General features: G+C 42.4%; 1 protein-coding gene across 2 annotated transcripts in view; it reads left to right on the top strand.

Moving 5' to 3' along the window:
- ST6GALNAC3 (ST6 N-acetylgalactosaminide alpha-2,6-sialyltransferase 3) overlaps positions 1-27927 on the top strand; it is a 597383-nt gene that overhangs the window by 62233 nt on the left and 507223 nt on the right. The gene's annotated exons all lie outside the window — the stretch shown is intronic.

The raw sequence follows: 27927 nt of genomic DNA, 5'->3' as shown, positions 1-27927 counted from the left end.
TTAGCAACTTTTTGAAGTTTCATATATTACAGTATTGTTGATTATAGTCACTATGCTGTGCATTAGATCTCCAGACCTTTTTAACCTGTTGGTTTTAAGTTTGTACCCTAAAACAAATCTTTCCAACTTCCCAATCCCCCAGCCTCTGGTAACCAACATTCTACTCTCTAGTTTCACAAGTTCAGTTTTTTTAGATTCCACATGTAAATAATACCATACACTAGTATTTGTCTTCCTTTTGTCTGACTTATCTTACTTAGCATATTGTCCTCAAAGTCGATTCATGTTTTCACGAATGACAGCAATTCCTTCTTTCTCTTGGCTGAAGGATACTCCCTTCTATCTATCTATTTCACATCTTTATCCATTCACCCATCAGTGGATGCTTAGGCTGTTTGCATATCTTAGCTATTATGAATAATGCTTCAATGAACATGGGGTGCAGCTGTCTCTTCAAGATATTGATTTCAGTTCCTTCTCATATATAACCTAGGAGTGGGATTGCTGGATCATATAGTACTTCAAATTTTTTTTGAGGAACTCTCATGCTGTTTCTCGTAATGACTGTAACAATTAACATTCCCATGAATAGTGTACATGGGTTCTCTTTCTCCACACCCTCAACAACATTTTTTATTTCTTTAAATAAAAGCCATCCTAATCATAGTTTCTCATATATCTGTATCTATTTGTGTGTGTGTGTGTGTGTGTGTGTGTGTGTATGTGTACGTTTCTTCAGGCTTTTATTTGCTCTTTAGTAACTTTTTCCATCTGCCAAATACTAAAAAGGGCTACTAGGCAGGTTATCCGCCAGTAAGTATCCAGTGAGACAGATTCGTAGTTTTGTAAACACAGCCCAACCAGCAGAATAAAGATTCCTATTTCCATTTCCTTCTCCTCCCCTCCATGATTATATGATAGAGTTAAGAATATATACATAAATATATGCATATTTACATATGCCTGCATGCTTAGTTGCTCTGCTGTGTCCGACTCCTTGCGAGCCCATGGACTGTATAGCCTGCCAGGCTCCTCTGTCCATGGAGTTTCCCAGGCAAGAATACTGGGATGGATTGCCATTTCCTCCTCCAGGGGATCTTCCTGACCCAGGGATTGAACCCTGCTTTCCCACAATTACATATACACACAATCAAACATGTAATCACATATATATGCACACTGCTATAGACTAAATGCTTTTGGTGCCCCTCAAATTCTCATGTTAAGTCCTATTACTCACAGTGATATTGTTTGGAAATGGAGCCTTTGAGAGGTGATTAGGCCATGGGGGAGTGGTGGAGCTGTTGTGAATGGGATCAGTACCCTTGTAAGAAAGACCCAAAGGTCTCTGTCCCTTCTACCATGTGAGGACACAGCCAGAAGACAGTCATTTATGAACCAGAAAGCAGGCTGACAGCAGACAGTGAATCTACCGGCACCTTGATCTTGTACTTCTCGCCTCCAGAATTGTGAAAAATAAATTTTTGTTGTTTATAAGCCACCCAGTCTATGGCAGTCTGTTACAGTAACCTAAATGGACAAATACATGCAAATTCACCAATGAGACCGTCACACACACACACACACACACACACACACACACACATGTTCACAACTCTTAGACACACATATGCATATATATAGCACTGTTGCCTTCACACACAGATGCAAATACAAGTAAAAACATATGCATGTATATACACATCTAAACACACACATGTACACTCTCACGAATGTTTTCTGTTTCCTGGGAGGAAACATGTATTTGGTGACAGTGTTTTTTTTTTTTAGTGTTGCAGATCCACTCCTTGGCCTTCAGCCCTGTAGGAAGCCAGGCTCAAAGCTTTTAAACAGGGACAGCTTTTGTCCCCATAGCTATGTCTTTGTGACATAGATACTCAGAGAGAGAGGTATTAAAGGAAAAACGTCTCTAAGCAAAACATAATCTTTCCCAAATAAGTACTTGTCTAGTGCCGGGCTTCTGGGCTCAGAGTGGATCAGTGGTACAAGCTCTTGAGTGAGTGTTCAGGGCCTGAGTTCTAATTCCGGTTTTGTCACTAACCAGCAGGGCAAGGCACTTACCTTCTCTGACCCCAGATTCTTCACCTGTAGATGAGGGACTGGCCAGGTGATCTCTAAGATTTTATCTCTGAAGTCCCATGCTTGTCTCTTTCCCAATGATAGAGGAAGTAAAAAGCAGAATAGGATGGAAATAGTATGTGACTAAGATCTGAAGATCTGAATCCCCACAAGTCTTGAGGAGGAATAAGATGAGTCCTCATTCCAGAATGAGAGAGCCTCTGTACTTCCTCACAGCTGTGCTCAATGTGCATGTTAGATGTATCTGTCAGTCACTGCTTTATACAGGTGGTGCCTCTCACCGTGAAAACTAGGCTCTTGAACGATGTAATTGATCTAATTTTGGTGTTCTGATGCAGAAGTAGATGCTTCCCCTGCCTGTCCCTTGTCTCAGCTTTTATTGATTTTGATGGTGAAAGGGATTCATCTGATGCTCTGTGAAGTAGATATCAAGATTCTTTGAGCAGATATATTCAAATGGATAACCAACAAGGACCTACAGAAAACACATGGAACTCTACTCAGTGATGCCAGCCAGGATGGGAGAGGAGTTTGCGGGGAGAATGGATACATGTATATGTATGGCTGAGTCCCTTGGCTGTTCACTTGAAACTACCGTGACATTGTTAATTAGCTATACCCCATTCCAAAATAAACAGTTTAAAGTTAAAAAAAAAAAAAATCCTTTGAGCAGAGAGTTTTGCCTTCTGCCTGTTTGGCATCTACCAGGTATTTCCTTCATGCTGCGGGCAATTCATGCCCCTTTTACTGTTGGCCGCCCTTGCAGTACTGGTGAGGTTGAGAAGGCCTTCTTCTTGCCAGGTAAGGAACCAAAGAGGGGTGGCTCTAACACCTACCGGGAGCCTGATGGGCATTAGGTCCATCTCAGGGCCCCTGGCAGTCAGATGGCTCCCAGCTTACCTGCCTGTCCTCGTCTCTAGCCGCTCCCACAGGTTCTTGCCCTTCCTTTAGCATAGTGCTTCTCAAATTATATTGAGATCTGTTTATTTCTGCCTCTTTCAGGACTGTGAACAACCTTGAGGCTCTGTCTTATTTCTTATTGTATACTCAAATGACTTGCCTATAGCAGGGACTCAACTCAATCAATATTTCTTGAAATCGTTAATGACGAGTTAATCTGGATGCAAGCGGAAGTGAATGGAGGAGGGGGTAGCCTGGAGACTTGGTTTTTGGGGGTAGCCTGGAGACTTGGTTTTAGTGCCCCGTGCTGGGATGTCCCTGGCAGCTCCTACTGAGCTGGCACCAGCCAGTCTCCTTTGTGGCAGACCTAAAGCATGTTTTTATTGGCCAGCCTGGCCTGTTTTATAATGCTGCATTGAAACACCCTGCATAGCCAGTGGAGACGAGTTTTGAGAGCTGTCTCATTCCTGACTGAGAGAGTCCTCTTGTCTGTAGCACAGGGAAGAAATGAGCTTGCATGTCTGTCTACCTCTGGATAGCCTGAGAGGTGACCACAGCTACTTGAATGCCAGACTGAAAGAGTCTAATATTCCAGCCAGACTCTGAAGCAAATAGCTCCTCCTGTGGCCCCCATGGCCCCTGTTCAAGCCGCTTGAAGAGCTAGAGAATCCAGGTCAAATCTGGGGAGTCAAGATTCAACAAAACATAGCATTCATTTTTATTTTTTTTTAAACGTGAAAGACTGAAGCTTATCTTTTATGCAGATGGTCAGCATCATGTTTACTTGTGGCAGAAAAAGTCTGGAAATATTTGGGGATATTTGCAGTTTAAAACATTTATTAAAATTGCTATTGTATGTCAGTTCTATAACCATGTTTTGGGAAAAATAACATGTACAGCTCCTCTTGTCTGGAAAGGAAGTAAAATTCTTTGGGCATCTTCATCATAATAGATATTTTAGGGTGCTTCATTCTTGTCAGAAGGCTCTATTCCTTCATGTCTTCATGGGAGGGGAAATGTGGTATTTTAGGCTTTTCTAATGAGTGCCGAAGAATTTATGCTTTCGAATTGTGGTGTAGGAGAAGACTCTTGAGAGTTCCTTGGACTACAGGGAGATCAAACCAGTCAATCCTAAAGGCAATCAACCTTGCCTATTAATTGGAAAGACTGATGTTGAAGCTGAAGCTCCAATACTTTGGCCGCCTGATGCAAAGAGCCAACTCATTGGAAAAGACCCTGATGCTGGGAAAAATCAAAGGCAAAAGGAGAAGAGGGCAGCACAGGATGAGGTGGTTAAATAGTATCACTGACTAAATGGACATGAATTTGAGCAAACTCCGGGATACAGTGAAGGACAGAGAAGCCTGACACTCTGCTGCCCATGGGGTTGCAAAGAACTGGATACAACTTAGTGACTGAACTGACTCAAATGGAAAAGAGTTTCCGTGCAATGCAGGAGACCCAGGTTCGATCCCTGGGGTGGGAAGATCCCCTGGAGAAGGAAATGACAACCCACGCCAGTATTTTTGCCTGGAGAATCCCATGGACAGAGGAGCCTGGCAGGTTACAGTCCATGGGGTTGCAGAGAGTCAGACACAACTGAGTGACTAATGCTTTCACTTTCACTTTAGTGATGGAACAGCAATAAAAATACACTGCATTGCCCCTCCCAGGGAGTGTTGAAGGGATATATCCATGAAACAAGTAGGTTCCATTCCAGTTAGTACCTGATCAAGTGCCGAAACTTCAGATTCAAAGGGCAACAGAATCTCTAAGAAAGAGGGATCTGTTAGTGGAGGAATCTGTAGAGGGGAGAGAGGAGAGTACATAGCCCTTGCAGGATGAATACATTTGTTCAGAAAGAGGATGCCCCAATCAGGGCAAAGACATGGAGATGGGAGGGAATGTCGGGAAGGCTGGAAAAATTCTATCTTGGTTGGGAAAGAAGTTCCAGATGAATAAATTCATTAAGGAAGAGGCTAAGCTATTGGAACAGAGATTTAAAAAGTCAGGGACTTAAATCGAAGTTTGTTTCTCTTTCATGAGACAGTGTAAGTGTAGCTGGGTGTCTAGAAAGGTTAATTAGCTTTGTGCAATATGTCTTCCAGACACAGGCTTAATTTATTTCAGTGCTCCACCATCTCTCAGAGTGTTATGTAAGTGCATGTGGTCACATCTGGTTTGCCAGGGCTTCCCAGGTGGCACTAGTGGTAAAGAACCTGTGTGGCAATGCAGGAGACATAAGAGACATGGGTTCGATCCCTGGGTTGAGAAGATCTCCTGGAGGAGGGCATAGCAACCCACTCCAGTATTCTTGCCTGGAGAATCCCATGGACAGAGGAGCCTGGTGGGCTACAGTCCGTGGGGTTGCAGAGAGTTTGACACGACTGAGTGCATTCGCGTAGCCATTGGGAAGAGGAAGAAAGGCTTTTCATCCTTTTCATGATGAGACATGAAGTTATATGGCATTCTGAAGCACAGAATTAAGCTGTCTGGCTGTGCCTACCTGCAAGAGTGATGATAATGTAGCCTCTAATACAGTAGGGGGACAAGGTCTGTTGCTAAGAGAGGAAGGGAGACAGTCATCTCGGCCACTGTGCAATAAGTAAGATGGGAATAAAAACTGTGAAAGGCTTTAAATGCCTTATCACAGAACTTGTAGTCATTCTAAAGATATTGAAGAATCATGTTTTGAACCTTTTTAGCCAGTGAAGGAGCGGCCAGCTTTGGCTTTAAGCCGTCTGGTGAGGGCAAAAGGCAGAACTTGCTGGTAGTGGTCATACTTCACTGTCTCGAAAACCTGATTTTTTTCCCCTGAATTTTGCATCTACTTCTGGACTACATTACTGCAAGCCACATCGAGTCAATTCACATGGAGGATTAGACCTGAGTACACCATGTCTTTTATTTCTTTGGCTTTATTCTGTTTGAATATGTTGGCCTGTAGCCAGAGAGGGGAGAGGATGTGGGAGAGAGTACTTTCCTATTACAAGGAAATCAGATGCCTAAACTTGTGATACAGTAATTTTTTAAAAACTAGTTCTCAGGAAAATTGAACTACTCTGTTTACCCTTATGGTAGGCTTTCTGGGTGGTGGGGAGGAACCTATTTTTATTTCATGAAATGCATCTTGGCAGTAAAAGGTTTAAAACTAACTTTGGATTTATTTAAAAAGTAATCTCCTTACCACTAACTTGTCTTCTGTTCTTAAAGAGAGGAGAATGTTTTCAGTGTTTACAGAAGATGCAGTTCCTCTCCAGTTGTATGACAGTCTCATTAGCAAACTCATCTGTCAAAGCCTTGTTAAGTGATAATGAAAATACTAGCCCAGGACCCAATCAATGTGAACTTTTAACCAAGCTGTGTGTGTATCTTTGTACGTGTGTGTGTGTCTGTTTATATGTAGGCATATGTATGTCCGTGTCTAAGTATATGTGTGTGTGTCTGTCCATCTGTCCCTGTGCTTATTTGAAATGGGGTGTTTATTTAGGACATGGTGATGAGATAGATGTACAGTATCCATTTTTTGCCAAGTAGTCCCTCTGATAAAAGGCTGTATCCAGAAGAGGACTTAAGAGATGTGAAAGAAAAAGTAGATTGAATGGTTTTGTTAGAGTATAATACCAAACACTATGGCTTTTTTCCCCTGGCCTCTTCATGTTGGAGAATGCATAGCAGTTTTCAAACAATTCAATAAATTACTCTTCAGCTCGCTCCCAAGTTGAGATAAGAACTTCTGGGGAGAGAAGCTGGTATCCAATAGCAATATCGAGGCTTCCTTTGAAAAGAAACAGACTGCCTTTCCTCCTGAGGCAGATGGGATCACTGCCCCTCATGTCAGGTACCAGACATGTACTTGAGATGAAGACTGTGAATCTGAAAGTGTAATGTCCAGGGCCTGCATGCTGACAGGTGCAGTATAGTTTGGTTTTGAAGTATGGTTAGGAGAATGGCTTCTACAGCCAGATTGCCCAGGTTTCAGGCTCACTTGGCCACTTCCTAGCTGGCTGACCTTGGGCAAGTCCCTAGCCTCTCTGGACCTCAGTCTCCTTGTCTGTGAAATGGGGTGATGTCCCCTTGCACAGTTGCTATGAGGACTAAATGATTAACACCAGTAATGTGCTCAGAGAAGTGTCTAGCACATGGAAGCACTCAATAAATGAACCAGGTTTTTACAACCCCAGAGCCCATGTTTTTCTCACTTTACCACCATACCTCCCAAGAAACAAGGGCTTGGGGATATAGTAGGCTCTTGGGCACAGAATGAGAGGGCAAGGAAGCATCCTGCTCAGCCCAATGGATGAAGGGTCACTAATGTTTGCCCAGAGACCAAGAAAAGGGGAGGGGAAAGGAGCAATCAGAACATCAAATGTCATTAAGCAGGAAACTATAGCTTTCTTTCCAAAGTATTATTAAGAAAACAGATCTTAACTGCTTGTAGTCAGGGACTGTATCTTATTTATTGGTATTTTTACATCTACAGTGCTTGGCCCCTACTAGGAGCTCAATAAATGATGATATGTGTTGGCCTCTTCCTGGATCATTCATTTATTCAGTCAATAGATAAATATTTAAGTATTTATTATGGATTAGGCACTGCTTAAGGATCTTGGTGATCAGCAGTAAGGAAAAGAGACAGGGACCCATCCCCCTGCCCCAGTGGAGCCTTCATTCCAGCTGGACAGTGAGCCTGTGTTGGCTCGTATGTTCATCACTTCTTTTAGTAAGTACAATAATCCACTTTCCTTCCCCCACCCAATTTTGTTAAGCAAACTAGTCTGCAGTTCCTGATATTTTTATTTCTTGAAAGTTTGACATCAGTGTTTATCTCAAATGTTGGTTACCAATGATGGTTTGGGGCTCCCCTTGGCATGTTGTATAATTTAGAGGAAAGAGCTTCTTTTTCTTTGGTGTCAGGAGACCTCCTGGAGTTGAATTGTAGCTCTGTTATGAGTTGAGTGGACTTGCATATCTTCTGTGTTTCCAGTTTCTTTATTGCAAAATGAAGAGTGCTATGTGTGTTAGTTGCTCAGCTGTGTCTGGCTCTTTGCGACCCCATGGACTGTTGCCTGCCAGGCTCCTCTGTCCATGGAGTTCTTCAGGCAAAAATACTGGAGTGGGTAGCCCTTCCTCCTCCAGGGAAATCTTCCTGACCCAGGGATTGAACCTGTGTCTCCTGCATTGCAGGTGGATTCTTTACCAGCTGAGCCACAAGGGAAGCCCAAGAATACTGGAGTGGTTAGCCTATCTCTTCTCCAGGGGATCTGCCCAACACAGGAATCGAGCCCAGGTCTCCTGCATTGAAGGCAGATTCTTTACCATCTGAGCCACCAGAAGAATGCTTGTCTCCCAGTAACTTATCTAGAACTTGTTTGGTCCTAAGAATCAGCTGAGAATTTATAAAAACCTGAATCCTATACATTAACCCAGACTAACTTAAGAATACCCATCTTTGTTATTCTCAGCAGCTCTGAGTGCAGAGCCTTGCACCAACACCACACTACAGTTATTCAGTTCAGTTCAGTTCAGTTCAGTCGCCCAGTCGTGTCCAACTCTTTGCAACCCCATGAATCACAGCACGCCAGGCCTCCCTGTCCATCACCAACTCCCAGAGTTTACTCAAACTCATGTCCATCAAGTCGGTGATGCCATCAAGCCATCTCATCCTCTGTTGTCCCTTCTCCTCCTGCCCCCAATCCCTCCCAGCATCAGGGTCTTTTCCAATGAATCAACTCTTCGCATCAGGTGGCCAAAGTACTGGAGTTTCAGCTTCAGCATCAGTCCTTCCAATGAATATTCAGGACTGATTTCCTTTAGGATGGACTGGTTGGATCTCCTTGCAGTCCAAGGGACTCTCAAGAGTCTTCTCCAACACCGTAGTTCAAAAGCAACAATTTTTCGGCACTCAGCTGTCACAGTCCAACTCTCACATCCATACATGACCACTGGATAAACCATAGCCTTGACCAGACGGACCTTTGTTGGCAAAGTAATGTCTCTGCTTTTTAATATGCTATCTAGGTTGGTCATAACTCTCCTTCCAAGGAGTAAGCGTCTTTTAATTTCATGGCTGCAATCACCATTACACTACACTATTATTTCATGTTTCTCCTTTGCGTTTGTTCTTCCAAATTTTTCACATATGATTTTCTAACCAGAGCTTTCCGAGTCTAACCAAACAGAAGGGGAGGCAATACTTTAAAGAAGGTTCAACAGAAATCCCCAGGCAAACTAAGAAAACAATTCAGTTGCTTTTACCCAGCTTAATTCATCTAACCACCCTGCCTTCCCTTCTGTCTCAGCCCTGGAAGATGGTCCATTCACTTGTCTCTCAAAGAGTCCTGGATGTACACCTTTACAGACATCTCTGGAGTTAGTTAGAAATGTGGAATCCCAGACCCCACTCATGGCTCAGACTTACTGCATCAGAATCTGCCCTGTAATAAGCTTTTCACATTACTGTTTGAGAGGCACCAGTCTGTTGAATATCTCTGGGTCAAAATACTCTTCAGGGTATACTGTTCTTTTTAAATTATGGTAATAAGTTAGTGACTTGAAATTCACTACTGATGTAGGATTGCATGGCTCTTTATTTTTATTTGGAACATTTGTTTAAAAAATTTATTTATTTATATATGACCGTACTGGGTCTTTGTTACTGCACATGGGCTTTCTCCAGTTGTGGTACAACGGCTTCTCATGATGACGGCTTCTCTTGTTGCGGAGCTCAGACTCTAGAGCACGCGGACTTCAGTAGTTGCAACTGGGGGGCTCCACAGCACAGGCTCAGTAGTTGTGGTACACAGGCTTAGTTGCTCTGTGGCATGTGGGATCTTCCTGGACCAGGGATTGAACCCGTGTCCTCTCTGTTGGCAGGCAGATTCTTAACCACTGGATCACCAGGGAAGTCTTGCGTGGCTCTTTAAATAGATATATCTTTATAAATGCTGTTGCAATGACATCACAGAATTGCTGGCATTTTATGAGCTAGAGAGTAAATTCTATATGTGTTGAAAAATTAAATAAATTTGAATTTCATATGACAGTATAATAGGGGCTTTAAAATTTTAACATGTATAAATCAGCTTCTGCTTTCTCAATGGCTTTCCTGAATAGTGGTATCAGAAAAGAAGTTTACGTTATTCTGAGGTTTTTTTTTCTTCTTCAATGTAGACTTGTAAGTGATTAAGTGATTAATTTACAAATGTGTTTTCTTATTAGGTGGTGACACTGATAATCTGGATCTGTACTGGTTCCCTAAGACAACCTGGTACATAAACAGAGATTGCTTCCTAGGTCTTTGCTGTTTAAGACTTATTGCCATCCTAAAGGTGTAAAGGCAATTTAATAAATACAGACAACCTGCTAAGCTGCCGAGGAAAAGGAGATGCTTAAATTATACATGTCTGTGTGAGTGGACAAGTTGTGCTTTTCAAGACTGATGATTTAAGAGGTTCTTTACATCCGTAGCCTGATTAAACAAGGTTTAATTCTAAACAACACTTTCTTCTTTTCTTGCTTTTTCAAAATGCGCTGTCCTTCTCCATCCCCTCAGGATTGATTGCCAGGGTGATCTAGGATGTTGCCTATCTGAAGCCGTAAACTTTTTATAAAAGGAGGATTACCCCTTTCTCAATTCCTTGTTTTCATTGCTGTCAGATGAAGAGCTTTCAGAAGAAGTCAGTTAGCATTCATGGCACCTTCCCAGAAGGTGGCTCAGCTTTTGATTGAGATGTTCTTGAGGATTCTGTATTAGTGGCATCTTGGCATCCTCCTGTCCTCTTTGACTTTTGACGGCTCCTCCCTCCCCCTCCTCCCTGCTCTCCAGACTACTTCCAATCAGATGTTTGCCTCGGCCTATCACTCAACTCCTTCTCTCCCTTCGCAAATCCATCCTTTTAAACACAGTTCTGTTTGTTGATTGAACCACAGGACAACTCAGAACCTTTAATATGCTTCCAGGTGGGGGTTAAGTTGTTGGGTGTCTTAGTCTGAAATTTCTTTCCTGGTAGCACCCTCTTAGGAAATATTTAGCAAGACCAGTACTCAGTGAAATGTACTTTGGGACCTCTTCTTTGGTATTTCTCCCACGTACCTCTCTCTAGCCTATGCTATGTCTAATGACTGCATGTGCTTCTGCAAATTTAGTATTCTCGAATTTATCTCAGTAGCCAACCTCTACTGATCACTGATTTCACTGCCAAGACATTTACAAGCATTTTCTCAGAAAAGCTCCTTTGCCTCTTCAGAGTCTGTGAAATCAAATTCGAATAACTTAACCTGAAATTCAAGACCCTCTGTGCTCTTGAACCAACCAACTGGCAACCACACTTCTCCTTCCCCTAGGGTTCAGTATCCTCCATGCTTAGTTTTTCTTTTTAGTCCTTCGTTGTCATTGTTGTTTAGTCGCTACATCGTGTCTGACTCCTTTGCGACCCCATGGACTGAGTCTGCCAGACTCTTCTGTCCATAGGATTTCCCAGGTGAGAATACTAGACTGGGTTGCTATTTCCTTCTCCAGAGGATCTTCCTCACCCAGGGATCGAACCCAGATCTTCTGCGTGTCTCCTCTTTAACTTCTGAGTCATTGGGGAAGCCCCCTAATAGACTGTACCTTTCACTTATTTAGTTTATTGCCTATCTTCCTCAACTAGAACATGTGCTCCATGAGACTAGGATATTTGTTTGGTTCATATCTACCTCAAGCACCCACAAGTGTCTAGTAAGTGGTAGGTGGTGGTAAATGTTTCAAATTGAATGAATGATGAAGCATTCATCTCCTGCCTATGCTCAATGTTGATTCTCTGCTCTTTCCTCATTCTTGTTCACTTCTTTTAGCCCGTCGTCTTCATCTGACATCATCTCTTTATCCCCTTCAGAATCTACCTAAGTACTGTTTCTTCCAAAAAGTCTTCTCTAATCATGGCCCTTCTCTCATTGTAAGGATCCTTCTCTATGGAATGCTGTTGTTTATACCTGTCTTGTCAGTAAATATAGTCAATTTTTCGGTAAAGTTACTTTTAAGCTGAAACACGATCTTGGGGTATTCCCGTTTTCCTTTTACAGCACTGTGGAATATGCTCAGTAGATTTATAAATGAAGGGAACAGACCCCAGCTTGTGCTTCTTGTAAGGTGAGCCCTGTTCATGTCTGGGCTGCCCAGGGTGGGTGCAACAGTGCTCGCACGTCTGCGTCCTCACTTGAGCCTTCCACGTGAATGCTTGACATCCTTAACAGTCGGTTAATGGGAAATTTTGCTTCCCCAAAGTTTTTTTTCCCTAAAAGACGTTTCTTTGGTATGTTACAGAGCTTGCGTTGCAAAAATTTCAATTGCTCATCACATTAGGAAAGGATGGTCTAAGAACTGAGAGATGGGGGGGTGGCGAGGGGCTGGAGTTTATTTTCCTTTTTTAAGTTTCATTTGCCCATTTAATTCATTTTTCCCTCTTTGAGGCAAACAGGTTTCCCACTTCAGGGCAAAACTGTTTAAATGTTTTTATTTTTATCTTTATTTCTCTGTGTCTTTGTTTCTGTCTCTCTGTTATTTCCTTCCCCTCTCTTCCCTCAGAGAGAATTCAGACGCTCCCACAATGGATAACAAATGCTGGGAAACTGCACTGCTCTTTTTCACAAAGTACATTTTCCTAGGCAGTGCTCGGCCCCGAGTGTGTTCTAAGGCTGCTGACACGGGATTTCCACTGAGCCACAAGAAAGCGTGTCATTCTTTCTCTTCCACAGAGTGTCTCCTATCCCCAAGGCACTCAGCGGCAGCCAACCCATAACTTGTCCTTTGGCTCATCAACCCTCTCTAATCCCACAGGCCTTTTCTCATATGGCTTTTCCATTTATTCATGATCACTGGCTTTAATTTGTTCTGTTTCAAGGTGGGGGCTAACCAAATGAATGAATATATGTGTTTATTTGGGACATAGGATAGCAAAGGCTTGAAACCAGGCAGACTTTCATCCTCAGATTCTCATGGACTAGTTGTATAACCATAGTTATTTTCCCTAGCTAAGCCACAGTTTCTACATCAGTGAAATGGGGCTAGCCTGCCTGCTTCGTAAGTGTGGTGGCAAGAATCAGATCAGATAATTCACATGAAATTTGGAGCACGGTGTGTGGCACCTGGTAATCACTCTCTAAGTGGTCAGCGTAGGGGACTTCCCTCGCGGTCCAGTGGTTGACACTTTGTGCTTACATTGCAGGGGGCGTGAGTTTTATCCCTCGTTGGGGAACTAAGATCCCACATGCTGTACAGTGCAGTCAAAATAAATAAATAAGAAAAAACAAATTAAATGGCCAAGAGAGTGCATATAATGCTCTCAACCTTTCTGGCATCTAGGGTCTTAGGGCCGGAACCCTTTTCAACCTCTATGCCTGACACATAATGGTCAAAGCCTTTTTGTTTCAAAGAAAAACACCCAAGATTTTACCTTCACAAGCCATTCAACTAAGTAAAGCGAGGAACAGGTTATGGGTGGCTCAGCCTGTGGTGTGCAGGCATTTAAAGAGGAGGCTCGTACATGAAGCGCAGTGGAAAGGTGTATTTTTCCTGGGAGTCTGGCTTCCCTATTAGTCCATAAGCAGACCTAAGCAAAGGAGGGCCTTTATGAGCTGTTTAGTATTTTGGGTGACATTTCCTGGATGATATGGTGAGATTCTTAAGTAGGAATCTCATTTTGTTCACAGATAAATGAATGGAACAAACACTGGGGTCCAGTAAAGCAAGCCCCATTTGTGTCACTGGCTGCGCAATGTCGATGGCATCAGTGCTCCCCAACTGTCTCGCTTGTGCCTTTGAGATGAAAGCTTGATGTCCTTCCCTGGAGCATGGAGGTGACCTGGCAGAGGTGCTGGGAAGAGCTCTGCTTGGGAGAAGGGGGTGTTCTTCCCATTCCTGCACACAATCCTGCAGGCTTCTGGATTGCACTTCCTCCTCCAAAGGATGAGGAGACTTGGCTAGATTATCTCTAGGATCTTCTAGGACTGAAGATGACATTTTTCAGGCCCCGTTAAAGAGCTTCTTTATATTTTCTGAGGGCATCTTCACCAGTCACCTCCTGGGGGGCTGGCTTTCACGTTGAGCACCCTGGTGTGAAAGGCATACAACGTTCAAGCTGACCTCAAGCTTTCCTCTTTCACCTTTTCTGTTCCTGCTTCCACTCTTCTTTCAAGGTGTCAAGTAAAGCCAACAGCGATGACTCAGATTTCCTCTTCTTTTGGGGATGTAGAATCGGTGAGTGGAGAGGTTTTGTCTGGTCTCAGTGTAAGTAAACTCTGTTTCGTTCTCGTGGCCAGGTTTCCTTTAGATGGTCCATGTCTCCCTTACTGAAATTTCCTTGGAGTTTTAGCATATTCTGTCTTCATCATGTCTTTCTCTATGTGGTCTAAGATTTTCTGTAGATAGTGCCATTTTCCTGCAACCTGCCATGGAAAGTAACTCTGCTTGAATTCCCAGGTTTGAGCAGATCCCTTGGGAGTGTGGCTTGTACGGTGGTGATGGTGATGATGGGAGGTGATGGTGGGATGCTGTAAAGCATAGACAGAGGCATGAGGATGGAGATGGGTAAACAGTGATCACTGACCGCACGGTTTCCATCTGTTGTATCTGGACAATGACAGCGCCTCAGACTGGGTGCAGAGATTTCTCCAGTGATAGTCAAATGGTGGCCTGAATATCCAGCAGGTTGGGACCCAGAGGGACTATTTCAGCAGATCATTGCTTCAGCTGAGCCTGTTTCTGCCAAGCCAGGGGCTGTCTTGGTTTCAGTGGACCTGGGAATTTCGTAGCATTGTTATAGCTAGGGCTGTGATCCTGACATTTCAACCTCTTGGACACTGAAGGGTAGTTGTGCCTTGAGTCTTCAGCCACAACACTCATTGAGCTTGCTCTGCGACCTGACATTTCTGGCATTGGGGCCCCTTTCTAAATGTATAATAACACATCGGCGGTCCCCATCAGAGAGGGAGCAGTGAGGGTGGGAAGTGGGGTAGAGGCCCTATGTTTTGATTCCTTTAGATCATTGATCTCTGTCTTTGTTGGGGATTCCTGGGTTAGGACCCTTCAGTATTGGGAGGAGCCATCAGAACTGCCCTGAGTTGTTAAGGGGAGATTCACAGCTAAGCTGTGTCACTTTCAACTTTTGTATTCCTGTCTGCTCTGGAGAAAATTGCCTCCCTCTTACATCACAAGGAAAGAGTAACCATTTAAGAACAGGCCATTTGCAGGGACTGAGACCCTGATAGAAAGATACATAACCCCCTGCTCTAGTTTGAGATTCCACAGAAGCAGGACTTGAGACAAGAATTCCAGGTACATTAGTATCAGGGGATTATGCCAGAAAACAGTGCTGGGGACATGAGGAATGAGATAGGAGAAAGGATGTGTTAGCAGGCAAGCCATCCTTGTGGATCCCACAGGGGAGGTGGGAATACAATGTAGCACAGACAACTTTGGGTTATTGTACTCAGGTGTGAAGGATCTGCTGGCCAGAGAGCTTCGGGGAAAGAGATGAAAGGGGCGCAGTAATAGAGGCCATGGCAGCTCTGTTCCAGTTGTTATCCCACATTCACCTTCCAAAGGATCATAAACAGGAGCTTAGTCATTTTCTTTCCTCTTTTTTTGGCCTCACTGTGCAGCATGTGGGATCTTTGATCCCCAACCAGGGATCGAACTTGTGGCTCCTGCCTTGGGAGCACAGAGTCTTAACCATTGGACTGCCTGTGAAGTCCCTCATTCATTATCTTCACAGAGAATGAATCCAAAATTCGGAAAAGTGACTGAACCCCAAGGTCGCAGAGCCAGTTCTTGAGATTCAAGGTCACAAGGATCCAGGTTTCCTGACTCTGGCTCTAGTGCTCTCTCCACTTGGCTACTCAAGGTAGAAATCTAAATTTGTAATGATTTATGAGGTGTATGGTATCTGATTAATGGAACAATATTGTCTTTCCGTTGTGGATTTGTTAGTCTTTTTCTAAGTGAAAAATTATCAGGATTCAATCCTGAGAGCCAGAAAAAGAGCAAAAAATGAAAAAAGGCTGAATGTGTAAATAAAGTCTCCCAGGAAGATTATATTTTTGAAGGCATTTATTATTCATGTCTCTCTGTCACTGTCATGTCTTAAGTGTTTACTTGGGCTTTGAGCTTTTTGCTTTTCCAAGGACACGGATGATCCATTCTAGAAAAGCCTGAAAGCCATCACCTTAACAATGGCTTATTAATATCCAGCTTATTTAAGACACAGAAGAAATATTTATCACAGAAGAGCAGCTTCTAAATATGTCTCACCAGGTGCGATGACAAAAGTGACTTGTGCGTATCACACACTGTGGATCTCCTCTGAATGAAAGGGTCGGGATTGTTTGTAAAGCATCGTGCTAGGTGAGAATCAGCTCACTTTTTGAGTCTGAAATGCCCACAAGCCTTTGGTAATGCTGACAGAGTGAAGCATCTATTGATTCCCAAGGCTAAACCAGAGGCTTTAACTAGCCTGCACCCTAACCAGCTCCACCAAGGGGGACAAATGCTGAGGATGCTGGCCATGACCTCGGACAGAAATAACACCCCCAGCAGACTGGAAGTGTTTAAATTGTAAACAAAATGCCTGGGTATAACTCTGAACCCATGGGACTAGCTAGAAACATGATAGATGAGCTTTGGGCTGAGCTTTGGGCTACTCATGGGGTTAGCAAATGATGGTGGTAAAGTGGAGAAAAGGCTTGGAGCTTCCATCTATACTTATGTCTAATTCTTGGATGTATTTTGGTTGTTGAGTTATGTCTCCGTTTTCTTATTTATCTGAAGCCAAAAGTTTAATGCCCATTATGTGGTAGTTTATAAACTTTAGAAAAGGGATGTTTCATATTCAAAAAGCTTGTCCAAGACTTCCTTTAGAATTCCCGGAAGGAAATTGCTAGGTCTTAAGGTCAGCACATTTTTTAAGGCATTTGGGCGCATTTGGTCTCCAGAAATGGGGAGACCATTTTTATACTCCCATTTCTAGTGTTTTTTTGTTTTTTTGTTTTTGGTATCTCTTCCCTTAGATCTTCTTCAGTAACGGATGTGTCATTCTTTTTAATTTTGCCAACCTGATAAGAAGAAAATGATAGACCATCATTGCTTTAATTTGCATTCCTTTGAATATTATTGTGACATTTTTTTCTTGTGACTATTGCCTATTTACATTTCATAGGAAGTTGCCTAGAACCTGAAGGACACTGATAATGCTCTCCTCCCCTGCTCTACCCTTTTCTGATGCAAGGATAACTTCAGCTAAGCCAGACATTCCATTGCTGCTTCCCGTGGGTCCATATAAGCTATAGGCTAGAGGGCAACTGGGAGCCCCTGGGGAGATGGATCACCCACTGGCGCTGCTCCCAGCGCAGGGCGTCACCCACGTGTGTGTGAAATTAGACCAAATGGTAGCATCTGGCTGACAAACCTGTTTGGCGGAAGGGCTTTCAACTGCAGGATAATCCTCATTCTCGTCACTAATGCATGGAATGAGTCCAGGTAAGGAAGTCCACTTTTTAGTCTCTAAAGTCAGACCTTCCTATATTTTGTTGTTGGTCTAGCTTGTCCCATGTTTCCAACGTTTGAACACAAACTGTGTTTTGTTTAAAACAATAAACATGGCTTTCTTTGAGCGACTTGTTTTTGCCTTCTAATGAAGTGACTGGACGGAACAACTATATTCACTGTAAAGACTTTCATTTTCCTCTATCTGGGATAGTGCTCTGGGATGCTGTTTGTGAAAATCTGTTAAAGTGAAGAACACCCTTGATTTTCACCCTTGTGGTGTTTGCTCAGAATTGGGCCCCTTGGAAATCATCAACTTTTCCCATTTGGATGTTTCTTTAAGACCTTTCCTACTGGTTTAACGAGTTGGCTCCGTCATTATTAGGGGTGATGAGATGTCAGCCGTCGGTGTTAAAGATGTAAGCCAGTGTAAAGATGTAAGCCAGTGTAAAGATGTAAGCCAGGTAGATGCTGACTTTCGTCAGGAGAGAATTGAAGCTGAACCTGGCCCCATCCACCTGAAAACAGGTATATTTATTTCCCCCAGGAATTTTCTTGTGTATGGGGATGACCTATTCTCTTGGAACACCACCACGCTAATGAAAAGGAGAAAGCAAAAAGCAGGAACCAACAGCATGAACGGCAACCTGTAGTGACCAGTTTATCGAGATGTCTGGCACTGGCTTATACCCTGCATGCAGGACTCTTTCTATCCCACTAGAGGGCACTCTTGTCGCTCTTAAAGCGATAGTACCTGGGAAAAACTAGTTTTTCAGTTAAGAAGTCCCCAGAAACACATTGCATTTGAGATGCTACTCTTTGTCGCAGCTTCCATTCTCAAGGTGTGTTATGAATATAACACTCTCCAGCCCAGAGAGGAGTGGAAAGATGAATGTCTGAAAACTTCTGTGATAAATTAAGCACAGTCCCTGCTTATTTGTGTTTCATTAATGAAATGTGATTGCAACCCTGGGGCTTTTTGACACTTGCAGAAGCAGCATCCACATTTGAAGTGCTGTACATCCAGTCTGCTCTTCTCCTTGCCCACCTACTTGGTATAAACGTGACTGCGGCAGGTTTGTGTGCAGGTCCTCGGAAGATGAAGACTTGGTCCTCTGTGTCGATCCTGTTTATTTTGGGAGAGCTGGAGAGTGCCCATGGTTGGTGTGTGTCAGCCTGACAGGAGATTTTCCATTTAGAGAGGACTTAGAATTTCAAGCAAGAGAAATCCAAGTCATATTTCACTCACTCAATGCATCAGGGAGCGCTACCATTTAACAAAACCACCATTCTGACTTCTGGGGTTTCTAGGTCATCTGGCAGCTGCTGTGTGGAATTGGTTCCTTGATCTTTGGTCTGAAGTTCTTCTGGTTCACAAGGCGTTTCTGTATTGACATCTTTGCATTTCCACCAGTCTTTTTTTTTTTAAATTTGTCAGCCTTGGAGGATGTGTGAGGTGATCTGCCCTTTATTTGCAGGAGTTGAGGTGGGGGGGTGGTGGTGACTCCTCCCTAGAAAGCCACCAGTGTTAATCCATAGAGCTGCCAGCAGTGCTCTTCCTGATGGGGGTGTAGGTTTGGGAGGGGTTGTTACTTGGTGACTAGCTTGTGACAGCTTTTTTTCTGGATCCTTTAACCTGAATTTCCACAGGAAGAACATAAAGGACTCATATAGCAAGTATTCCTGCACCCTACCCACAAATCCATAACTACTGCTACCGGCATCTTTCTGGTGGTTTAGTTGCTAAATCATGTCCACCTCTTTTGTGACCCCATGAACTGTAGCCCACCAGGCTCCTCTGTCTATGCGATTCTCCAGGCAAGAATACTGGAGTGGATTGTCATTTCCTTCTGCAGGGATCTTCCCAACCCAGGGATCGAACTCGGGTCTCCTGTGCTGTAGGCGGATTCTTGACGGACTGAGCCATCAGGGAAGCCTCATCAGCACTGTTAGTAGCTAATAATTACATAACATTACTATGCCCCAGGCATGATTTATTTTTCTTTATTTTAATAAACTTTATGTTTTAGAACAGGTTTAGATTTATAGGAAAACTGTGAAGACAGTACAGAGAGTTCCCTAGCGCCCTATACTCAGTCCCCACCCCCGTTTTTAAATTAACAACTTAAATTAGCATGGCACATTTGTCATAGTTAATAAACTGGTGTTCAGTTCAGTTCAGTTGATCAGTTGTGTCTGACTCTTTGTGACCCCATGGACTGCAGCACGCCAGGCTTCCCTGTCCATCACCAACTCCCCGAGCTTCCTCAGACTCATGTACATTGAGTGGGTGATGCCATCCAACCATCTCATCCTCAGTCATTCCCTTCTCCTCCTGCCCTCAATCTTTCCTAGCATCAGGGTCTTTTCCAACATGTCAGTTCTTCTCATCTGGTGGCCTAAGTATTGGAGCTTCAGCTTCAACATCAATCCTTCCAATGAATATTTAGTACTGCTCTCCTTTCAGGCCAAGGGACTCTCAAGAGTCTTCTCCAACACCACAGTTCAAAAGCATCAATTCTTTGACACTCAGCTTTCTCTATGGTCCAACTCTCACATCGATACATGACTACTGGAAAAAGCACAGTTTTGACTAGATGGACCTTTTTTGGCAAAGTAATGTCTGCTTTTTAATATGCTATCTAGGTTGGTCATAACTTTCCTTCCAGGAAGTAAGCATCTTTTAATTTCATGGCTGCAGCCACCATCTGCAGTGATTTTGAAGCCCAAGAAAATAAAATCTGTCACTGTTTCCATTGTTTCCTCATTTGCTTGCCATGAAGTGATGGGACCAGATGCCATGATCTTAGTTTTTTGAATGTTGAATTTTAAGCCAGCTTTTTCACTCTCCTCTTTCACTTTCATCAAGAGACTCTTTAGTTCCTCTTCACTTTCTGCCATAAGGGTGGTGTCATTTGCAGATCTGAGGTTGATATTTCTCCTGGCAATCTTGATTCCAGCTTGTGCTTCATCCAGTGTTGATACATTGTTATTAACTAAATGCCATACTTCATTCAGATTTCTGTGGTTTTGACCCAGTGTCCCTTTTCTGTTCCAGAACCACATCATATTAATTGTCATGTCTCCTTAAGATCCTCTTGGCTGTGACAGTTTCTCAGACTTGGCTTGCTTTTGATGACCTTGGCATTTTAAGAATGCTAGCCAGGTATTTTGTAGAATGTCCCTCTATTAGAATTTGTGTTTTCTTATGATGAAAGTGGGGTTATGGACTTTTGAGAGGAAGACCACAGAGATGGAGTGCCATTCTCATCACATCCTATCAAGGACACATATCGCTCATATGATTTGCCATGGTTGATGCTGACCTTTGTCACCTAGCTGAAGTAGTGTTTGGCAGGTTTCTTCCCTGTGAAGTTACTAACCCCATCCATACTATACTCTTAGAAGACAGTCACTGTGTGGCGTCTATCTGGAGGAGTGGGGAGTTATACTTCACTCTCTTGAGGGCAGAGTAGCTACACAAATTCTTCAAAGTTTACTGCCTTTTATCTCTTCTCACCTTTGTATTTATTTATTCAACTGTTTATTTACATCATATGGATTCATGATTCATTGTACACTTTGGGTTATAATAAAAGACTACTTTGTTTCTCCGACTGTTCCAGCTTTGGCCATGGGGAGCTCTGTCCATTGCTCTGTATCCCTTTGACCTACTTCTCTCATTGTGAGATGGTGGTGGTGGCGGTTTTGAGTACTGTCTTATTTTCTGGCACAAGATACTCCAGGCTAATCTTGTACATTTCCTGCCCTAGTCCTCAGTTCAGTTCAGTTGCTCAGTCATGTCCAACTATTTGCAACCCCATGGACTGCAGCACTCCAGGCTTCCCTGTCCTTCACCAACTCTTGGAGCTTGCTCAGATCTCATATCCATCGAGTCAGTGATGCCATCCAACCATCTCATCCTCTGTTGTCTCCTTCTTCTTCCGCCTTCAGTCTTTCCCAGCATCAGGGTCTTTTCCAATGAGTCAGTACTTCGCATCAGGTGGCCAAAGTATTGGAGCTTCAGCTTCAGCATCAGTCCTTCCAATGAATATTCAGGACTGATTTCCTTTAGGATGGACTGGTTGGATCTCTTTGCAGTCCAAGGGACTCTCAAGAGTCTTCTCCAACACCACAGTTCAAAAGCATCAGTTCTTCAGCACTCAGCTTTCTTTATAGTCCAACTCTCACATCCATACCTGACTACTGGAAAAACCATAGCTTTGACTAGATGGACCTTTGTTGGCAAAGTAATGTCTCTGCTTTTTAATATGCTCTAGTCCTAGAATCAGTCATTTCTCCAAAGATGGTATTAGAATCAAGATCTGGACACTAAGCGTCCTTGTTGGTACAGGGTTGCTGTTGCATATAGGCCCTCTCAGAGGACAGAGCAGGGAGATATATGTGTATGTATTAATTTGTAAATTTATGTGTATTTAACCATCTGTATCTGTATTAAACTACACATAAGCATACAGATGTCTCCCAATCAAATTGATATCCACACGGGTCATTTTCACCTCCTCCCCTTGAGGATCTGTGATTGCCTACTCCAGCAATGGGGTAAACTTGGCTCCCACCACATGCCATGTATTTACCTAATCATTCAGTTCCCGTACACGTGTACAGCAGTGTCAGAATTTTCAACCAGACCCCCATGGAAAATAACTCTGTCCACTAGAGTAGAGTTTCTTATGTACAATTTCTTTTGCCTTTAGTTTTACAGACTCCTCATTTTCAAAGTTACTTAGTGAGCACCTTTTTTTCCCCCATTGCTTTCAGTGAGGTTGTTTCATATATTTATAACACAGATTGTTTTGTCACATTCTGCATTTCATCTTGAGATTCCCCTAATCCTTTACATGATTTAAAAAATTGCATATCTAAAAGTTAACTCTTTGTGCTGTATATTTCAGTGGGTTTTGACAAATTACATTTGTCAAATTACATTTTGACAAACACATTACAGTGTTATAGAGAATAGCTTTATCACCCTATGAACTTTCTGTTCTTCACCAATTCACCCTATTTGACCCTCCCCTAATCCACTGATTTTTAATTATCTCTATAGTTTTGCTTTTTCCAGAATGTCGTATCATATAGTTGTAAAAATACAGAACATAGCCTTTTCAGATTAGCTTCTCTCATTTAGCAAAATGCATTTAAGATTTCATGTCTCTTCGTGACTTGATAGCTCATTTCTTTTTACAATGTTTCATTCTATGGATATACTCCAATTTGTTTATTCATTCACTTATTTAAGGACATCTTCCTTGCTTCCAATTTTTGGTGGCTATGAATAAAGCTGCTATTCATTTGCCTGCAGGCTTTTATGTGGACATAGTTCTGAAGTCAGTTGGGTAAATACCTAGGTGGGTGATTGCTGGATTACATGCTAGGACTATATTTAGCTTTGTAAGAAATTGTCAAACTGTTTTCCAAATTGATTGTGCCATATTTTATTCCTACCAGCAAAGGATTCAAGTTCCTGTTGGTCTTTTTCCTTGCCAGCAATTGGTGTTGTCAATTTTTTTTTTTTTTTAATTAACCATTCTAATAGGTATGGCTATTAGGTATGCTGTGATATCTCATTTTTTTTTTTTTTAATTTCCTAATAATGATTTAAGGCTTCTCAGGTGGCTCAGTGGTAAAGAATCCACCTGCTAATGCAGAAGATATGCAGGAGATGTGGGTATGATCCCTGAGTCAGGAAGATTGCCTGTAGAAGGAAGTGGCAACCCGTTCCAGTATTCTTGCCTAGAAAAATCCCATGGACAGAGAAGCCTGGTGGGCTAGAGTCCATGGGTCGCAGAGTTGGACATGACTGAGTGACTGAACATGCATGTAGTAATGATTTAAAACTTTTTTTCGTATGCTTATTTGCCATCTATATGCCTTCTTTGGTGAAATCTTTGCTCAGATCTTTTGTCCATTTTTGTTAGGCTTTCTTATTGTTGAGTTTTATGAATTCTTTGGATACAAAGTCCTTTGTTAGATATGTGTTTACAAATGTCTACAAATTTCTGTGGCTTATCATTTTATTCTTTTAACAGTGTCTTTTGCAGAGCAGATATTTTTAATTTTAATAATGTTCGATTTAGATCATGCTTCTAAAAAGTCATCTCTAAACTTATGGTAAACTGGATTTTCTCCTTTGTTCTACAAGTTTTACAGTTTTGCTTTTACATTTAGGTTTGTGATCATTTTGAGTCAATTTCTATGAGAGATATAAGGTCTGTGTTTAGCTTGCTGTTTTTTTTTTGTTTTTGCATCTGGATACCTAGTTGTTCAGCACTGTTAGTTGGAAAGACTATCCTTTCCCCATTGAATTGCTTTTGCTCATTTGTCAATGGTCACTTGACTATTTGTGTGGATCTGCTTCTGGGCTCTCTGTATTCTGTTCCATTGATATATGTGTATATTCTTTCATTAATACTATGCTATTTTGATTAGTGTAGCTTTACTGTAAGTCTTGAAATCATTTAGTATGATTCTTTTAATTTTTTTTATTCTTCAGTATTGCGTTTGCTAGTCTAGGTCTTTTGTTCTAGGCATGGTTTTAAGTCCTTTACATATATTAACTCACAATCCTCATAGTAATTCACTAAGTGGCCCAAAGGAGTTGAGAGCCCTGTTAAGAATCACAGAGCTAATAAGTGGAGGATGCAAGTCTGGGTGGTATGGCTGCAAAGGCTGACTCGTAACCACCCAGCAGATGGCCTCTGAAGGTAATGAAGAAGGAATCCTTGTTTATTTTGGACAACTTAGTGATAATACATATGAGGCAGTTTCCTAGACCCATTTTGTTGGAAAATAGCCAGCATAGTGGGGAGTTTCAGAGTTCTTGCTTTAATATCAGAAACTTAGGTTGACACCTGACTCCACCAGTTATAAGCCCCAGCTGGACCTTGAGCAAACAAGGCTCCAAGGTTGGAGTCTTTTCGTATAAAATGAGAACATAGTGGACACATTTAATGGTATCCCACTGGCTTACTAAACAGTTCTCTTTCTCAGCAGCCGCGGGGTGTCTGTGCAGTGTGCTTATGATCCCTGGTCACAGCAGCTGGTTGAGTCAGGCCAATTAACTTATCTAGCTTAGGAGTCGGAAACCCAGTAATGGGGATTTTTGGTGTTCAGGCACCTTTATGCAATCTAGAGAGCGGGTCTGTCAAGATTCACTGTTGCAGTTTCCGAGGTTGCCCCTGGTCTCTACCCGGCCTGGGCTGATTGCTTTGTGTTTGATTCATTATTTGAGCAACTCTAGTACCTTAAAATTTTTTCTTTTTAATTTTCTCCTCTTCTCCTTCTTCCTTCTTTTCTTTCTTTTAGTTTTTTAAAACTTAAGTCAGGCAGACTCAGCTCCTTTTGCTTACACATAGTATAGGTAGTTAGTATAGGAATAGTGGTAGCTATCATATTGCTTCAAAGGATTAAATAAGATAACTTACAAAGTACTTAGAACAGGGCCTGTCAGTAAGTACCTGGTAACTAGCAACTTTTCTATTATTTAATAATAGCTCTTGATACTTACCTAGTGCTTTATAATGTAGATTGCATACTCTTTTGTTGCTTTATTATTCTCTTTAACAACTGGGTGGAAATGACACTCACATTTGATGGATGAGAAAATGGTGATGTTGAGGAGCATTCTCAGGATCTTGAGGCTGGCAAGTGGCTGGGAACCCTACCAAGGTCCTTTGCTGGCAAGTGCAGGGATCTCAGCATTGTTTCAGGCTCCTTTGTGATTTAAGCAGGGACGAGTGATGATGGAGTGGAGAGGCAGTTTCCTTTCCCACTTCCAGGGAGTAAGCATGAATATGGGAAAGCCCAGACACTTTCTAGCAGACAGGGTAGAACAGTCTAATTGAAGATGGTGTCTCCTTCTGTGGTTATGATGAGCTGGGTTGGGGAATTTAGGCCTGGAGTCCTTTTCTGAACTGCCTTCTGAGCCATGGTCAGTGCCTGGAGTCAGCTTGTTTCTAGCTTCATCCATTTATATCCTGCTGTACTTATTGAACAATCATTTTATTTAGTGCCTTTCATGCGCCAGACACATGTAGTAGGGACAGAGATGAAAAGATAAATGATACTCATTAAAACTTCTATCTTTTAAAAGCTTACAATATATTAAAGAAATCAGACATGAAAATAGTTAAGCATAATACAATATAGAATCAGACAGATGAAAACAATTGTCTGGCAACACAGTAGTTTATGAACTGTGCATGCATGCTAAGTGGCTTCAGTTGTATCTGACTCTTTGTGACCCTATGGACTGTAGCCCACAGACTCTTCTGTCCATGGGATTCTCTGGGCAAGAATACTGGAGTGGGTTGCTACGCCCTCCTCCAGGGCTTCTCCCCAACCCAGGGATCGAACCCATGTATCTTACATCTCCTTCATTGACAGGTTGGTTCTTCACCACTAGCGTCACCTGGGAAGACCAATTTATGGAATACTTACTATTAATATATGGGAGGCATTGTGCTAAATGCTTTACATGAGTTAGTTAACTTAGTCTTCACATCAGCCCTGTGAAGGAAGTAGTCATTGTTCCTGTTTTACGGATGGGGAAGCTGAGGCAGGAGATGTTAAATAACCTGCCCAGGTTTATACAGATAGGAATTATGAAGTCAAGTTCCAGAGCCTGCTCTGTTATTTATGGCACTGAACTGCTCCCACAGAAGGTCTGAATATATAGTTCTTTCTGGGATAGTTGTTGAGACCTTCAGAGGAGGCATTATGTGAATGGGCTATTAAAGGATGAATTGGAGTTTATAGATGAATTAGGGAAAGAGTGTTTCAAGTAGAGGAGACATGGGAGTTAAAGCATAGAAGGATGAAAGTATGTAATGTGTTCAGGGAATGCTTAGTAATCTCAGGGGTCAAAGGGTGGCAGGGAATGGTTGGCAATTAAGCTCAAAGGGTTAAAGCTAATGCAGTAAGTATTGGGGCTCTCTCAGAGGAATTTAAGCAGGGGAGTAGTTACCTAGATATGTTTCAAAAAGTTTCCTGTAGCGGCAGTGTGGAGGCTGGCTTGGATGTGTGTCAAAACAGTTTGAAGACAGGGGCACCTGCTGGAAGGCTCTACAATAGTCTAGATAAGACAGTGCGTCAGCTCCTGAATAAGACAGTGGATGTGCCTGCATCTGGTGGTTTGGGGAAGTTGTATTTCACCGAGTGAAGGAAGAGATATTACAGGTTCATTGAGTCCCTCTGGGAAATGCCACCTTATGTTCTTGAAGTAGTCCATCAGGGAACTGTTTATTACTGTTCAGACCAAGAGAAGGGACTTGCACCAGGATGTAAATCAATGCATTGATTCCTTCGTTGAGAAAGTCTTGGTGCACACATGTGTGTGCATGCACTCACACACACACACAGTAAGCTTCTTGTGTGTGTAATCAACTATGACACAATCAACTTATGACAAAGTTGATTTACATTCTAGAGCAAGCTTCTATCTCCTAGTAGCCTGATAACAATTTGTAGACCTTCACTAGACCACAACTGTAATTAGAGTAATTTGTTATATAATCAATTTATGATATTTCTTATATGTAGGTATTATCCTTTAAGTCTCATTTTCTCTATGGTCAAAACTTGCATGTAGAAAACATGGTTTCAACATTCTAAGAGTCTTCTTTTTATTCTACAGGCAAGCCACTTATGTCAAGGACTCCTCTTTTTTTGGAACCTTACATGGTCACTTAACCTCAATTGGTAATTAATAACTCTCTCCGTAGAGATGGGCTCATGACCTCTTCCTGTTCTCCAGTACCGTTAAGAGCTAGTTGCTGTTCAGACCTCAGGTTCTCTCCAACCTTCAAGACTTGGGTTATGATTCCTCTCCAGGATTTTCAGAAGTGATAAGAGCCCTAGAGAGGGGCTGGGAGTAATGATCTCTCTATCACTTGAGTGTAAAGCGTAAACTGAATCAACACTTAGCAGTGATGTAATTAAAGGGATTCAAACATCGGTAAAGTGTCTGAACTGACAGACCTTAAAGATTCTTTGTGGCCCTGAGATTTTTGACTTGACAAAAGTCACAGAACTTATAGCAGAATGAGGCTGGCATCTGGATCTCCTGACCCTCTGTCACACTGCTTCCCTGCTTGATTCCGAGTCTCCTCCCCTCAGTCTTTCACCAAGAGCAAGAGAGGAAATGACAGGCTCCTCAGAGAATAAACAGTTGCCAAGGGTCTTCATTTAACCGTGGGAGCTTTGAAGGCTTTCTTTCCACTAATTAGCACAGCAAAATGATTTACATACTTTGTGTGTGTGCTAAGTCGCTTCAGTTGTGTCCAGCTCTTTGTGACCCTATGAACTGTAGTCCACTCGGCTCCTCTGTCCATGGGGTTCTCCAGGCAAGAATACTGGAGTGGGCTGTCATGCCCTCCTCCAGG

Source organism: Dama dama, chromosome 20 (assembly GCF_033118175.1).
Source record: "Dama dama isolate Ldn47 chromosome 20, ASM3311817v1, whole genome shotgun sequence".
NCBI lineage: Eukaryota > Metazoa > Chordata > Mammalia > Artiodactyla > Cervidae > Dama > Dama dama.
This window is presented reverse-complemented; position numbering and strand designations above follow the sequence as displayed.